Raw genomic sequence first — 15,250 nt, forward strand, 5'->3', positions numbered from 1 at the left:
CGTTACTTTTGATGACAAAGACTAAATTTGATGAAACTTATATATTTAAAACCAGCATGGAAATTCGATTCTTTTGATGTATCTTTTAGCATCAAAATTCCGTTTTTTAGAGTTTTGTTTACTATTGAGCCGGGTTGCTCCTTATGCAGTTCATTACAACGAACTGTTTGATTTAATGCCTATTCATGCTGTGTATTTCCAAAGATATTTGATTATTCAAGAAAGTCCGATTTATAAAATGACATCACTCCTATAAATATATTTTTTCCAAAATTAAGGCTCTTGAACAGTTTTCTCAAACTTATGACCTATCTAGTTCGTTTTTTGGGCCAGAATATCTTTTGGTGTAAATTTCACCCCGAAAAAATACGGAGTTATTTTCGAGAAAAAATACAAACACATGCATAAATACATACATACACAATTATTACTCACTTATAAAGGTAGTATATATATATATATATATATATATATATATATATATATATATATATATATATATATATATATATATATATATACTAGCTGTTGGGGTGGCGCGAAGCGCCACCCCAACACCTAGTTGGTGGGGCGCTTCGCGCCCCCCCCAAGCCCCCCCCGCGCGCGTAGGTCGTTACGCGCCATTGTAGTTGTGTCCCTGTGTCCCTACTGTGAATATATATAGATTTATATATGTGTTTCAAACTACGTAAAACTTGCGAATATACAACATTCTTGGCTTTCCCATTGTTTGTGCATATACAAAGCCTTATGTACTAATAATGACGTCATATGCAAACGCTCTTTTTACAAACAAACAAACATGTATACGCACAACTCGTTTTTATATAGATAGATAGATAGATAGATACAATACAAATTAACTGCGTAAAACTTGCGAATATACAACATTCTTCGCTGTCCAATTGTCGCTGCATATAAATAGATTGTCAGGTTTACCGACCCTCGAACATGCAACGTACAATTGTCCATGAGAAAAACAATCAGTATTAAGATCTATACCACATTTTTCTAATGATTAACCTTGAGCTTTGTTAATGGTGATTGCAAATGCTAATCGAATTGGGAATTGCAATCTTTTAAATTGAAAAGGCAGATCCGTTGGAATCATGGGAATGCGAGGAATAAGAACAGCCTCACCCTCAAAAGGCCCTGTCAAGATTGTGGCCTCTATTAGGTTTTCCATTGTTTTTTTTTTTTTTTACGGCAAGTCGCGTGCCATTGCAAAGCTTTGGTGGGTTGATATTTCTTAAAAGTATTATTGGTACGCCTATTTTTAGTTGTAGCACGTGTGGTGGAAACCCTGAAAGATCCACGGAATTTAAAAATTCAGATGGATAATTAACCGCTTCATTTGGTTCCAAAACTGTGTCGACTGACTTGTAAAGGACTGCCTTGTCTCGAATCCTGGTCAAAACAATATTGTTGATTTCGTGGACGTCTATATTTTTGGGTGCAAGAATCGCTCTTTCACTTAGCCATTTATTATTTTTATAATTGTTTAGAATATTCGGAAATACTTTTTCAAATCAATTCATTTTTGGACGTCACTAAATTACAGAAATCAGCAGGTAGTTGCATACGTCCTGAAATTGAGTCTACTGGGAGCTTTCCGTTTCCAATTGCCAGCAATTGATCTGAAAATGTTTGACCAGAGTCATCGTTTTGCAATCGGACACGCATATTTGTAGTTAATTTTAATGTTTTTACGTGTGCCCATAAATTAGAATTTTTCAGGCAAGCATTCATTTCGTCTGCAGGGGTTGGTCTAGGTATTATAGGTAATTTTTGCCTGAAATCTCCCGCAAGCAATATTAATGTGCTGCTAAAGGGTTTCGAATTCCCTCGCAAATCTCTCAAAGATTGATCCAGAGCCTCGAGCGATTTTTTGTGTGCCATCGTGCACTCGTCCCAAATAATAAGTTAGCATTGCTGCAATACTTTACCCATCCCAGATGGTTTGGAAATATTGCACGTGGGAGTTTCTGTAGAATGCAAATTCAGAGGCAGTTTCAAAGCGGAATGAGTAGTTCTTCCACCAGGCAGCAACCTTGCGGCTATTCCGGACGACGCAATTGCCAACACTATATCATTTTTTGATCGAATTGATGCCAGAATCAGTTTTACACAAACGTTTTACCAGTACCTCCTGGCGCATCCAAAAAGAAAATTTCTCCAACGTTGTTATCGACACAATGCATTATCGTATCAATATCTTTTTGCTCCGATGTTAACTTAGAAATGTTATTTTGTACATACAACAATCGATCACTCGTGCTGTAACTTTGTTCACGATCCAATTCTACACATATCGAAACAGCAGCGGTACGATTAGGTGAAGGCATTCCCAAATCCTGAAGAGGTTTGTTTGCGATACATACGCACAAATCTTCAATAATAAATTGAGACTTAAAATTAAGTCTCAATTCATAAACAACAAGAAGATAAATTGTAGTTTACCCCTTTCTAAATTATTGAAAAAGGACAGATACGAACCTCGGCAGATATTAATCCGAGATTGTTTTAAAATCAAATTGGATCGAAAAAAAAGTAGGCCTACACCATTGGAATTGCCAATGTCGAAAACTCAGTTAAAAAAATTACAGTTCCCTGGGTTGCACAACAAGGAAAATCGTTTTTTTTTTTTTAAACTCTTATGTGTTCTCTTTTTTTCTTTCTTCACTGCTAGCGGGGCACTGAAACATCAAAGAAAGCGCTCATCTTAAAGAAAATTGCTACACCTACGTGTTTTTGTAATTAAAAAAAAAAAAAATATAATTTCTAAAATAAAATCAATATTGGCCTATATGTAAAATTTAAAGTCAGTCTTCACTCTTAGATTAATAATTGAAAAGTGCTTGTAATGAAACAGTTTGTGGTAACGACCTGTAGTAAGGAGCGACACGGTTCAATAGTAACCGAAACTCTAAAAAACGGAATTTTCATAAAAATAGTTACATAAAAAGAATCGCATTTTAATGGTGATTTTAAATGTACAACTTTCATTAAGTTTAGACTTACTCATCAAAAGTTACGAGCCTGAAAAAATATGCCTTATTTTAGAAAATAGGGGGAAACACCCCTTAAAAGTCATAGAATCTTAACGAAAATCACACCATCAGATTCAGCGTATTTGAGAACCATACAGCAGAAGTTTCAAGTTCATATCTACAAAAATGTGGAATTTTGCGTTTTTTGCCACAACACAGATCACGGATGCGTGTTCATTTATTTTATTTTTTTTTTCCCAGGGGCGATCGTATCGACCCAGTGGTCCTAAAATGTCGTTTGAGAGCACATTCTAGCGGAAATTAAAAGTTCTAGTGCCCTTTTAGGTGATCAAAAATTGGAGGGCACCTAGGCCCCCTCCCACGCCCGATCAAAATTCTGAAATAGCCATTTTATTCAGCATAGTCGAAAAACCTAATAACTTAGTCTTTGGGGACGACATACTCCCCCACAGTCTCCGTGGGAGGGGCAGCAAATTACAAACTTTGACCAGTGTTTACACATAGTAAAGGTTATTGGGATGTGTACAGATGCTTTCAGGGGGATTTTTTTGGTTGTGGAGGAATGGGTTGAGGGGAGGGGGTTCTGGGGGGGGGGAACTTTCCGTGGAGGAATTTGTCATGGGGGAAGAGAATTTCCATGAAGGGGGCGGCGCAGGATTCTTTAGCATTTTTTCAAAGAGCAATGAAAAAAAAATATGAAAAAGTTTCTTCAACTGAAAGTAAGGAGCAGCATTAAAACCTGAAACGAACAGAAATTATTACGCACATGATGGGGTTAACCTCCTCCTAATACTGCACTCTTTATGTTAAAGTAATTTTATTGATTTCAACTATTTATTCTACGCCCTTTGCGATTCAGGGGTCATTCTTAACGAATTGGGACAAAATTTAAGCTTTAGTGTAAAGAGTGAGGTATTGACTTGGGGGCGAACCCCCTCATATACGTAATAAAAACATACTAATTTAGAAGTTCGTTACGTAAGTTAGCTCGTACGTTACGTGTATTTTTACTAATAAAAACGTTCGTAAAATCAAAAGTTCTAGTTGCCTTTTAAGTAACCAAAAAATTGGACCGTAACTAGGCCTACTCCCCTGCTCCTTTTTTTCTCAAAATTGTCAGATCAAAATCATGAGAAAGCCATTTAGCCAAAAAAAAAAAAAAAAAAAAAGAAAAATCTTTAAATTTCCTTTTAATTATTCATATGCAGAGAGCCAAAATCAAAACATGCATTAATTCAAAGACGTTCAGAAATTAAATAAAAAAACAGTTTTTTTAACTGAAAGTAAGGAGGGACATTAAAACTTAAAACGAACTAAAACGAACAGAAATTACTCCGTATATGAAAGGGGCTGTTCCCTCCTCAACGCCCCGCTCTTTACGTTAAATTTTTTTACTGTTATAAAAAGTAGAGTTAATAGAAAGAGTCAAACTTTCGCGTAAAGAGCGGGGCGTTGACGAGGGAACAGCCCCTTTCATATACGGAGTAATTTCTGTTCGTTTTAAGTTTTAATGTCGCTCCTTACTTTCAGTTTAAAAAACTGGGTTTTTTATTTAATATACATTAAACACAGGAAAACTCCTTTGGTTTTTCATGGCACTTGGCAATAACCAAGTGACATATAACTATCGCAAATTCTGTCGGTCTGTCTGTCCGTCTCGGTTTTGCTACTTTAGGCACTTCCAGGTAAGCTAGGACAATGAAATTTGGCAGGCATATCAGGGACTGGACTAGATTAAATTAGAAATAGTCATTTTCTAGATTTGGCTCTTGGCTCTTGGCTCTTCCGACCTCGTCACAAGTGCCATATGAACTCTTAGTTCTTGTTCTTAGCAGGACTAGCTAAGAACGAACTACGTTGTCATCGCGATCCAGGGTAGTTTTAAAGTATTCTTCTTTTATGGTTGTAATCTATGATTATGTCGCCATTTGGTCAAAATTTGATTTTATTTTAAATATTTGGTTTTTTTATTTACAAAAGATACTAAATATAGCAATTTTGTTTGAAATGAACACTTGAACAGTTCTCTATGATGTTCCAGTAACCTTCTAGCAGTGAAAAAGGAACAAATCAGTGCTTCCCATGCCAAAAAAAGATTTTTCTTGTTGTTCAAGCCAGGGGACTGTAAGTTTCCTTAACAAGGTTTTCGGTCATGGCGATTCCAGTGGTTTACTTTTTATTTCGATTCGTCTTGGTTTGTAAATGATTAATTTTGTGTTACTATTGGCCGAGGTTCGTCTTTTACTTGGTTGCAGCTAGTGCTGCAACCGAGATGACTGCAAAGTTCTGCAGTTTTTATTTGTTTCGTTTTTGAAACAAGTCAATCTGACGCTTAGACTTTTTCCGTTCTGGTACCGGATCAAGACTAATCTCATGTTTGCATCTAGTTTCCACGGGTCATCTTTTCTCCTTTCAATCACGAAAATCCTTCCACAATTCTAACTTAAATAAGGTGGGACATGTCTAACTTTCTGCTATAAAAACTATTCATAAAAAGGAAAGGTTTGGAGGTTTAATTGACATAGTTTATGCCTCCAATCCTAAACAACAGATCTACGTTTCTCCCACGATTCAGGTTTTAACAACAAACAAGACGATAACATTTCTGTTAAAAAGCTGGCGATGGACGGCTCATGAGCCCTATTTCCTTGTTCAATTATTTCAATTTCAATTCTGGTTGGCTCAGGTCTTAAAAAGGTGCAGCACGCCCACTTTTTCTACTAACATGTTATCTGTGAAGACCATTCGAATAATATAGAGTGCTTGTTTCTAATCCATGGGATTCATGCCCCTTCCTGCCGCTGGAATCATATATCATGTCCTTTTCATCGTTTTAATGGAAATGGCTGTGTAAAAATTCTTATCTGATGCCATGGTTGAACAAGAGTCCAAGAGGTAGACACGATACAGGAGGAGGGATGGTTTCCCTCATGTCACTTTTGAACCCTAAAAAGTGGACTAGAGCCTAAGGCTATTTTGAGACCCCTACGAAGTTTCTACGTCCTTATAATGTAGGGAGAGGGACATAAAAAGATAATAATAATATACGGGAGACTCGTCACTGTTTTGTCTAATATGTTTTACAACAGAAAATGTCATAGTTCCTACTTGTCTTAAGTTTCTCTATGGCTTCATATTAATCATATGCTCAGTAATACATCATTTATTAACAGTTGCCATAGTCGAGTGGTTGATGGATTGTCTTCTTCAACTGAAAGATATGAGTTCAAACCATCCTATGGTAACATATTTGTTGCTGTTTTTTTCTTCACAAATTTTTTCACCAACTTGTTTCTGTTCTTCGGCGGAACTTGTTTCTGTTCTGTTCTATTGGAACATATTAGTGTTGACCAATTAGTACAACTAATTTCTCGCTATTTCGGTGTTTCCACTTCTGCAGTAAAACGAATAAAAATACATGTCATTCATAAACATTGGCTTTTTGATCGACAGTTGTGACAATGGTAAGCATAAGAAATATCCTTCTATTTGTCGAATATCATAATCATATTTTTCAAGTTAACTAAAATTTAAAACAAACTAAAATTTAAGCTTTCAAATTTTTCTTCTTTTGTTATATAACACTGGGTTATTAGCTCTAGCCATTGATTGATGTACTTTTTAGGATAACATGATTCTCACCGTTGTGGCGGTCTCCCAAAGCTGTAGAGGGGCAACTTCACGCCTACTTCTTGGACTTTCTTCATCTTGTAGAAGGCTAAGAGACATACAGAAGACACATCCACTCCAATGTAAACAAACAGGATGCAGATTATTAGCTCCTTTCGATATTGTTGGCATTTTCTTGATCAGTATAAGTAAATCACTAATTGATGACTTGTCACCAGCAGTGAGACTCTTCTTTAAATTATTAACATAGGTCTTCCAGTTCTTTGAAATATTTTGGAAAGCTACTGCAATGATTTGATGTCGTAGTTCTTTCCAGTGGTCATCATTTTCATTAACAAGGACATTTTTTTCCACGCCTGACTTCAAGCAATTGTAGACATCATTTTCACTGGGAAGCAAATCATATGCCATGGCTTGAAATGTAAGTTCATGCAACAGAGGTGAGACGCCATCCACTCCACGATCAATGACTAAAAGTTGTGAATGGGATTTCTCAGGGCCATCTCCCATGGTTGGGTCATCTGCTTTGTAACGATTAAGCTTGTGCTGAATAATTTGGGCGAATTCGATGTTTCTCTCATTATCAGCTCGATATCTCACAGCAGGATAAACCCCTAATGTGGCACAAAGGGTGGCAATTTGCTCTGCCATTCTTTCCATAGCAGCAGCCCTTTGGGAGATTTTGTTCTGATTGTAGTAACATTGGAAACCATCAGGAAAATCAAGCGAAAAGACCTGACTTTCACATGGAATGAAAGCGATGTTGATATGTTTCATGGTTCTTTTGTACTTTCCAGATATGTGCTTGTAAAGTTCTTTAGAGAGCTCTTTTAGACAGGCTTTAGTAAAATATACATGAGCAGCTTTGTACTGAGTTCTCCTTTCTTTTCTTTTTCTTCGAAAAAGAAAATCTGTGATTTTCGAAATCCGAAATCCAGAAAAATCCGAAAATCGATTTCTTCGAAATCCAAAATCGGTGATGAGAGGTTTTACAGAATCATTTGCAGGAGACAAAATATAAACTGCTTCCAAATAATGCAATGGCTCCGTACTTTTGTTTATATCCTGAACACGTGTGATTCCTTCCAAGGCAATTTCATACATTTTGAGGCAGGCGGAAAGCATTCTCGGTGAAAACCGATCAACAACAAGAACTCTCGAATCTGTGCCATTTTTTTTACTTTTGAGAATTTCGTTAATAACTTTTTGTCCAACAAGGTTCTTTAAAGTCATTTTCACCTGGGTTATTACTATTTAAGATTTTTTTTCGCTGATTATTTAGCGACTTCATTTTATCTAATCAGAAATAAACTAATTTTAGATTTTCAGGTATTTTTCTAGCTTGAATTAAAACATTCAAATTATTGCTCAGGCAATAATCGTTTTCGATTAATTTTTCGAAAAATTTTCAAAAATTAATTTCTAACTTTCGTTTTCTCTTTCAAGATTCTTTAATTTTTGCAACCCCTTGTTAACAACAATTTTTACAATTGCCATTTTTTTTTGCTCTTTAAGTAATTAAATAAATAAAAAATAGTTTTTTTTACGGAAAACAAGGAGCGACATTAAAAATTCAAACGAACAGAAATTACTCCGTATATGAAATGGGTTGTCCCTTCCGCAATCCCTCCCTCTTTACGCTAAAGTTCTTAATTGTTTTTAAAAAGTAGAATTGCGGTAAAGAGTCAAACTTTAGCGTAAAGAGCGAGGGATTGCGAAGGGGACAACCCATTTCATATACCGAGTAATTTCTGTTCGTTTTAAGTTTGAATGTCGCTCCTTACTTTCAGTTAAAAAAACAATTTTTTTTTATTTAATTTCTGAACGTTTTTGAATTAATGCTTGTCTGATTTTGACTCTCCGCACTTGGCTCTTTTTTTGGCTAAATGGCTTTCTCTTAGTTTTGATCAGACGATTTTGAGAAATAGGGGTGGGGAAGGAGGTCTAGTTGCCCTCCAATTTTTTGGTTACTTAAAAAGGCAACTAGAACTTTTAATTTTTAACGAATGTTTTTATTAGTAAAAATATATGAAACTTAAGAATTAACTTACGCAACAAACTTTTGTATTCCTTTATTTTTATTATGAATATGAGGGGGTTTTTCCCCTAGTTAATACCTCGCTTTTTACACTAAATCTCAAGTTTTGTCCCAATTCTTTAAAAAATGATCCCTGAAACAGAAAGACCGCAGAATAAATAGTTGAAATTACTAGAAATACTTTAGCATAAAGAGCGAAGTATTTATCTCCTCCCAAATACCCTGCTCTTTATGCTAAAGTATTTTTAGAACCCCACATATGCGTAATAATCTCTGTTTGTTTCAGGTTTTAATGCTACTCCTTACTTTCAATTGAAAAAACTTTTTCATGTTTATTTTTTCATTGTTTTTTTATAGTAATGCTAGAAAATCCCACGCCCTGTTCATTGAATTTCTCTTCCCCCATGACAAATTACTCCAAGGAAAGATCCTCCCACATGTCCTCCTCCCCTCAACCCAACCCCCAAACCAAAAAAATCCCCCTGAAAACGTCTGTACACTTTCCCAATAACCATTACTGTATGTAAACACTGGTCGAAGTTTGTAACTTGCATCCCCTCCCCTAGGGACGTGGGGAGTAATTCATCCCCAAAGACATAGTTATATGGTTTTCAACTATATGGAACAAAATGGCTATTTCAAAATTTTGATCCGTTGACTTTGGGGAAAAATGAGCGTGGGAGGGGGCCTAGGTGCCCTCTAATTTTTTTGGTCACTTAAAAAGGCACTAGAACTTTTTATTTCCTTTAGAATGAGCCCTCTTGCGACATTCTAGGACCACTTGGTCGGTACGATGACCCCTGGAAAAAAAAAAACAACAAATAAACACGCACTCGTGATCTGTCTTCTGGCGAAAAATACGAATTCCCCATTTTTGTAGATAGGAGCTTGAAATTTTTGCTACAGGGTTCTCTGATACGCTGAATGCGGTGGTGTGATCGCTAAGATTCTATTACTTTTAGGGGGTGTTTCCTCCTATTTTCCAAAATAAGGCAAATTTTCTCAGGCTCGTTACTTTTGATGACAAAGACTAAATTTGATGAAACTTATATATTTAAAACCAGCATGGAAATTCGATTCTTTTGATGTATCTTTTAGCATCAATATTCCGTTTTTTAGAGTTTTGTTTACTATTGAGCCGGGTTGCTCCTTATGCAGTTCATTACAACGAACTGTTTGATTTAATGCCTATTCATGCTGTGTATTTCCAAAGATATTTGATTATTCAAGAAAGTCTGATTTATAAAATGACATCACTCCTATAAATATATTTTTTCCAAAATTAAGGCTCTTGAACAGTTTTCTCAAACTTATGACCTATCTAGTTCGTTTTTTGGGCCAGAATATCTTTTGGTGTAAATTTCACCCCGAAAAAATACGGAGTTATTTTCGAGAAAAAATACAAACACATGCATAAATACATACATACACAATTATTACTCACTTATAAAGGTAGTATATATATATATATATATATATATATATATATATATATATATATATATATATATATATATATATATATATATATATATATATATATTTATACTAGCTGTTGGGGTGGCGCGAAGCGCCACCCCAACACCTAGTTGGTGGGGCGCTTCGTGCCCCCCCCCCAAGCCCCCCCCGCGCGCGTAGGTCGTTACGCGCCATTGTAGTTGTGTCCCTGTGTCCCTACTGTGAATATATATAGATTTATATATGTGTTTCAAACTACGTAAAACTTGCGAATATACAACATTCTTGGCTTTCCCATTGTTTGTGCATATACAAAGCCTTATGTACTAATAATGACGTCATATGCAAACGCTCTTTTTACAAACAAACAAACATGCATACACACAACTCGTTTTTATATAGATAGATAGATAGATAGATACAATACAAATTAACTGCGTAAAACTTGCGAATATACAACATTCTTCGCTGTCCAATTGTCGCTGCATATAAATAGATTGTCAGGTTTACCGACCCTCGAACATGCAACGTACAATTGTCCATGAGAAAAACAATCAGTATTAAGATCTATACCACATTTTTCTAATGATTAACCTTGAGCTTTGTTAATGGTGATTGCAAATGCTAATCGAATTGGGAATTGCAATCTTTTAAATTGAAAAGGCAGATCCGTTGGAATCATGGGAATACGAGGAATAAGAACAGCCTCACCCTCAAAAGGCCCTGTCAAGATTGTGGCCTCTATTAGGTTTTCCATTGTTTTTTTTTTTTTTTTTACGGCATGTCGCGTGCCATTGCAAAGCTTTGGTGGGTTGATATTTCTTAAAAGTATTATTGGTGCGCCTATTTTTAGTTGTAGCACGTGTGGTGGAAACCCTGAAAGATCCACGGAATTTAAAAATTCAGATGGATAATTAACCGCTTCATTTGGTTCCAAAACTGTGTCGACTGACTTGTAAAGGACTGCCTTGTCTCGAATCCTGGTCAAAACAATATTGTTGATTTCGTGGACGTCTATATTTTTGGGTGCAAGAATCGCTCTTTCACTTAGCCATTTATTATTTTTATAATTGTTTAGAATATTCGGAAATACTTTTTCAAATCAATTCATTTTTGGACGTCACTAAATTACAGAAATCAGCAGGTAGTTGCATACGTCCTGAAATTGAGTCTACTGGGAGCTTTCCGTTTCCAATTGCCAGCAATTGATCTGAAAATGTTTGACCAGAGTCATCGTTTTGCAATCGGACACGCATATTTGTAGTTAATTTTAATGTTTTTACGTGTGCCCATAAATTAGAATTTTTCAGGCAAGCATTCATTTCGTCTGCAGGGGTTGGTCTAGGTATTATAGGTAATTTTTGCCTGAAATCTCCCGCAAGCAATATTAATGTGCTGCTAAAGGGTTTCGAATTCCCTCGCAAATCTCTCAAAGATTGATCCAGAGCCTCGAGCGATTTTTTGTGTGCCATCGTGCACTCGTCCCAAATAATAAGTTAGCATTGCTGCAATACTTTACCCATCCCAGATGATTTGGAAATATTGCACGTAGGAGTTTGTGTAGAATGCAAATTCAGAGGCAATTTCAAAGCGGAATGAGTAGTTCTTCCACCAGGCAGCAACGTTGCGGCTATTCCGGACGACGCAATTGCCAACACTATATCATTTTTTGATCGAATTGATGCCAGAATCAGTTTTACACAAACGTTTTACCAGTACCTCCTGGCGCATCCAAAAAGAAAATTTCTCCAACGTTGTTATCGACACAATGCATTATCGTATCAATATCTTTTTGCTCCGATGTTAACTTAGAAATGTTATTTTGTACATACAACAATCGATCACTCGTGCTGTAACTTTGTTCACGATCCAATTCTACACATATCGAAACAGCAGCGGTACGATTAGGTGAAGGCATTCCCAAATCCTGAAGAGGTTTGTTTGCGATACATACGCACAAATCTTCAATAATAAATTGAGACTTAAAATTAAGTCTCAATTCATAAACAACAAGAAGATAAATTGTAGTTTACCCCTTTCTAAATTATTGAAAAAGGACAGATACGAACCTCGGCAGATATTAATCCGAGATTGTTTTAAAATCAAATTGGATCGAAAAAAAAGTAGGCCTACACCATTGGAATTGCCAATGTCGAAAACTCAGTTAAAAAAATTACAGTTCCCTGGGTTGCACAACAAGGAAAATCGTTTTTTTTTTTTTAAACTCTTATGTGTTCTCTTTTTTTCTTTCTTCACTGCTAGCGGGGCACTGAAACATCAAAGAAAGCGCTCATCTTAAAGAAAATTGCTACACCTACGTGTTTTTGTAATTAAAAAAAAAAAAAAATATAATTTCTAAAATAAAATCAATATTGGCCTATATGTAAAATTTAAAGTCAGTTTTCACTCTTAGATTAATAATTGAAAAGTGCTTGTAATGAAACAGTTTGTGGTAACGACCTGTAGTAAGGAGCGACACGGTTCAATAGTAACCGAAACTCTAAAAAACGGAATTTTCATAAAAATAGTTACATAAAAAGAATCGCATTTTAATGGTGATTTTAAATGTACAACTTTCATTAAGTTTAGACTTACTCATCAAAAGTTACGAGCCTGAAAAAATATGCCTTATTTTAGAAAATAGGGGGAAACACCCCTTAAAAGTCATAGAATCTTAACGAAAATCACACCATCAGATTCAGCGTATTTGAGAACCATACAGCAGAAGTTTCAAGTTCATATCTACAAAAATGTGGAATTTTGCGTTTTTTGCCACAACACAGATCACGGATGCGTGTTCATTTATTTTATTTTTTTTTTCCCAGGGGCGATCGTATCGACCCAGTGGTCCTAAAATGTCGTTTGAGAGCACATTCTAGCGGAAATTAAAAGTTCTAGTGCCCTTTTTAGGTGATCAAAAAATTGGAGGGCACCTAGGCCCCCTCCCACGCCCGATCAAAATTCTGAAATAGCCATTTTATTCAGCATAGTCGAAAAACCTAATAACTTAGTCTTTGGGGACGACATACTCCCCCACAGTCTCCGTGGGAGGGGCAGCAAATTACAAACTTTGACCAGTGTTTACACATAGTAAAGGTTATTGGGATGTGTACAGATGCTTTCAGGGGGATTTTTTTGGTTGTGGAGGAATGGGTTGAGGGGAGGGGGTTCTGGGGGGGGGGAACTTTCCGTGGAGGAATTTGTCATGGGGGAAGAGAATTTCCATGAAGGGGGCGGCGCAGGATTCTTTAGCATTTTTTCAAAGAGCAATGAAAAAGAATATGAAAAAGTTTCTTCAACTGAAAGTAAGGAGCAGCATTAAAACCTGAAACGAACAGAAATTATTACGCACATGATGGGGTTAACCTCCTCCTAATACTGCACTCTTTATGTTAAAGTAATTTTATTGATTTCAACTATTTATTCTACGCCCTTTGCGATTCAGGGGTCATTCTTAACGAATTGGGACAAAATTTAAGCTTTAGTGTAAAGAGTGAGGTATTGACTTGGGGGCGAACCCCCTCATATACGTAATAAAAACATACTAATTTAGAAGTTCGTTACGTAAGTTAGCTCGTACGTTGCGTGTATTTTTACTAATAAAAACGTTCGTAAAATCAAAAGTTCTAGTTGCCTTTTAAGTAACCAAAAAATTGGACCGTAACTAGGCCTACTCCCCTGCTCCTTTTTTTCTCAAAATTGTCAGATCAAAATCATGAGAAAGCCATTTAGCCAAAAAAAAAAAAAAAAAAAATCTTTAAATTTCCTTTTAATTATTCATATGCAGAGAGCCAAAATCAAAACATGCATTAATTCAAAGACGTTCAGAAATTAAATAAAAAAACAGTTTTTTTAACTGAAAGTAAGGAGGGACATTAAAACTTAAAACGAACTAAAACGAACAGAAATTACTCCGTATATGAAAGGGGCTGTTCCCTCCTCAACGCCCCGCTCTTTACGTTAAATTTTTTTACTGTTATAAAAAGTAGAGTTAATAGAAAGAGTCAAACTTTCGCGTAAAGAGCGGGGCGTTGACGAGGGAACAGCCCCTTTCATATACGGAGTAATTTCTGTTCGTTTTAAGTTTTAATGTCGCTCCTTACTTTCAGTTTAAAAAACTGGGTTTTTTATTTAATATACATTAAACACAGGAAAACTCCTTTGGTTTTTCATGGCACTTGGCAATAACCAAGTGACATATAACGATCGCAAATTCTGTCGGTCTGTCTGTCCGTCTCGGTTTTGCTACTTTAGGCACTTCCAGGTAAGCTAGGACAATGAAATTTGGCAGGCATATCAGGGACTGGACCAGATTAAATTAGAAATAGTCATTTTCTAGATTTGGCTCTTGGCTCTTGGCTCTTCCGACCTCGTCACAAGTGCCATATGAACTCTTAGTTCTTGTTCTTAGCAGGACTAGCTAAGAACGAACTACGTTGTCATCGCGATCCAGGGTAGTTTTAAAGTATTCTTCTTTTATGGTTGTAATCTATGATTATGTCGCCATTTGGTCAAAATTTGATTTTATTTTAAATATTTGGTTTTTTTATTTACAAAAGATACTAAATATAGCAATTTTGTTTGAAATGAACACTTGAACAGTTCTCTATGATGTTCCAGTAACCTTCTAGCAGTGAAAAAGGAACAAATCAGTGCTTCCCATGCCAAAAAAAGATTTTTCTTGTTGTTCAAGCCAGGGGACTGTAAGTTTCCTTAACAAGGTTTTCGGTCATGGCGATTCCAGTGGTTTACTTTTTATTTCGATTCGTCTTTGTTTGTAAATGATTAATTTTGTGTTACTATTGGCCGAGGTTCGTCTTTTACTTGGTTGCAGCTACTGCTGCAACCGAGATGACTGCAAAGTTCTGCAGTTTTTTTTGTTTCATTTTTGAAACAAGTCATTCTGACGCTTAGACTTTTTCCGTTCTGGTACCGGATCAAGACTAATCTCATGTTTGCATCTAGTTTCCACGGGTCATCTTTTCTCCTTTCAATCACGAAAATCCTTCCACAATTCGAACTTAAATAAGGTGGGACATGTCTAACTTTCTGCTATAAAAACTATTCATAAAAAGGAAAGGTTTGGAGGTTTAATTGACATAGTTTATGCCTC

The 15,250-nt window shown here is 36.0% G+C and overlaps 1 protein-coding gene and 1 pseudogene across 1 annotated transcript in view; both read right to left on the reverse strand.

Annotated features, from left to right (window-relative positions):
- LOC136040342 (xylosyltransferase 2-like) overlaps nucleotides 1-15,250 on the reverse strand; it is a 189,241-nt gene that overhangs the window by 133,151 nt on the left and 40,840 nt on the right. The window lies entirely within an intron of this gene.
- LOC136040041 (protein ROP-like) lies at nucleotides 6,650-7,874 on the reverse strand (annotated as a pseudogene).

This window comes from Artemia franciscana, chromosome 20, assembly GCF_032884065.1.
Source record: "Artemia franciscana chromosome 20, ASM3288406v1, whole genome shotgun sequence".
NCBI lineage: Eukaryota > Metazoa > Arthropoda > Branchiopoda > Anostraca > Artemiidae > Artemia > Artemia franciscana.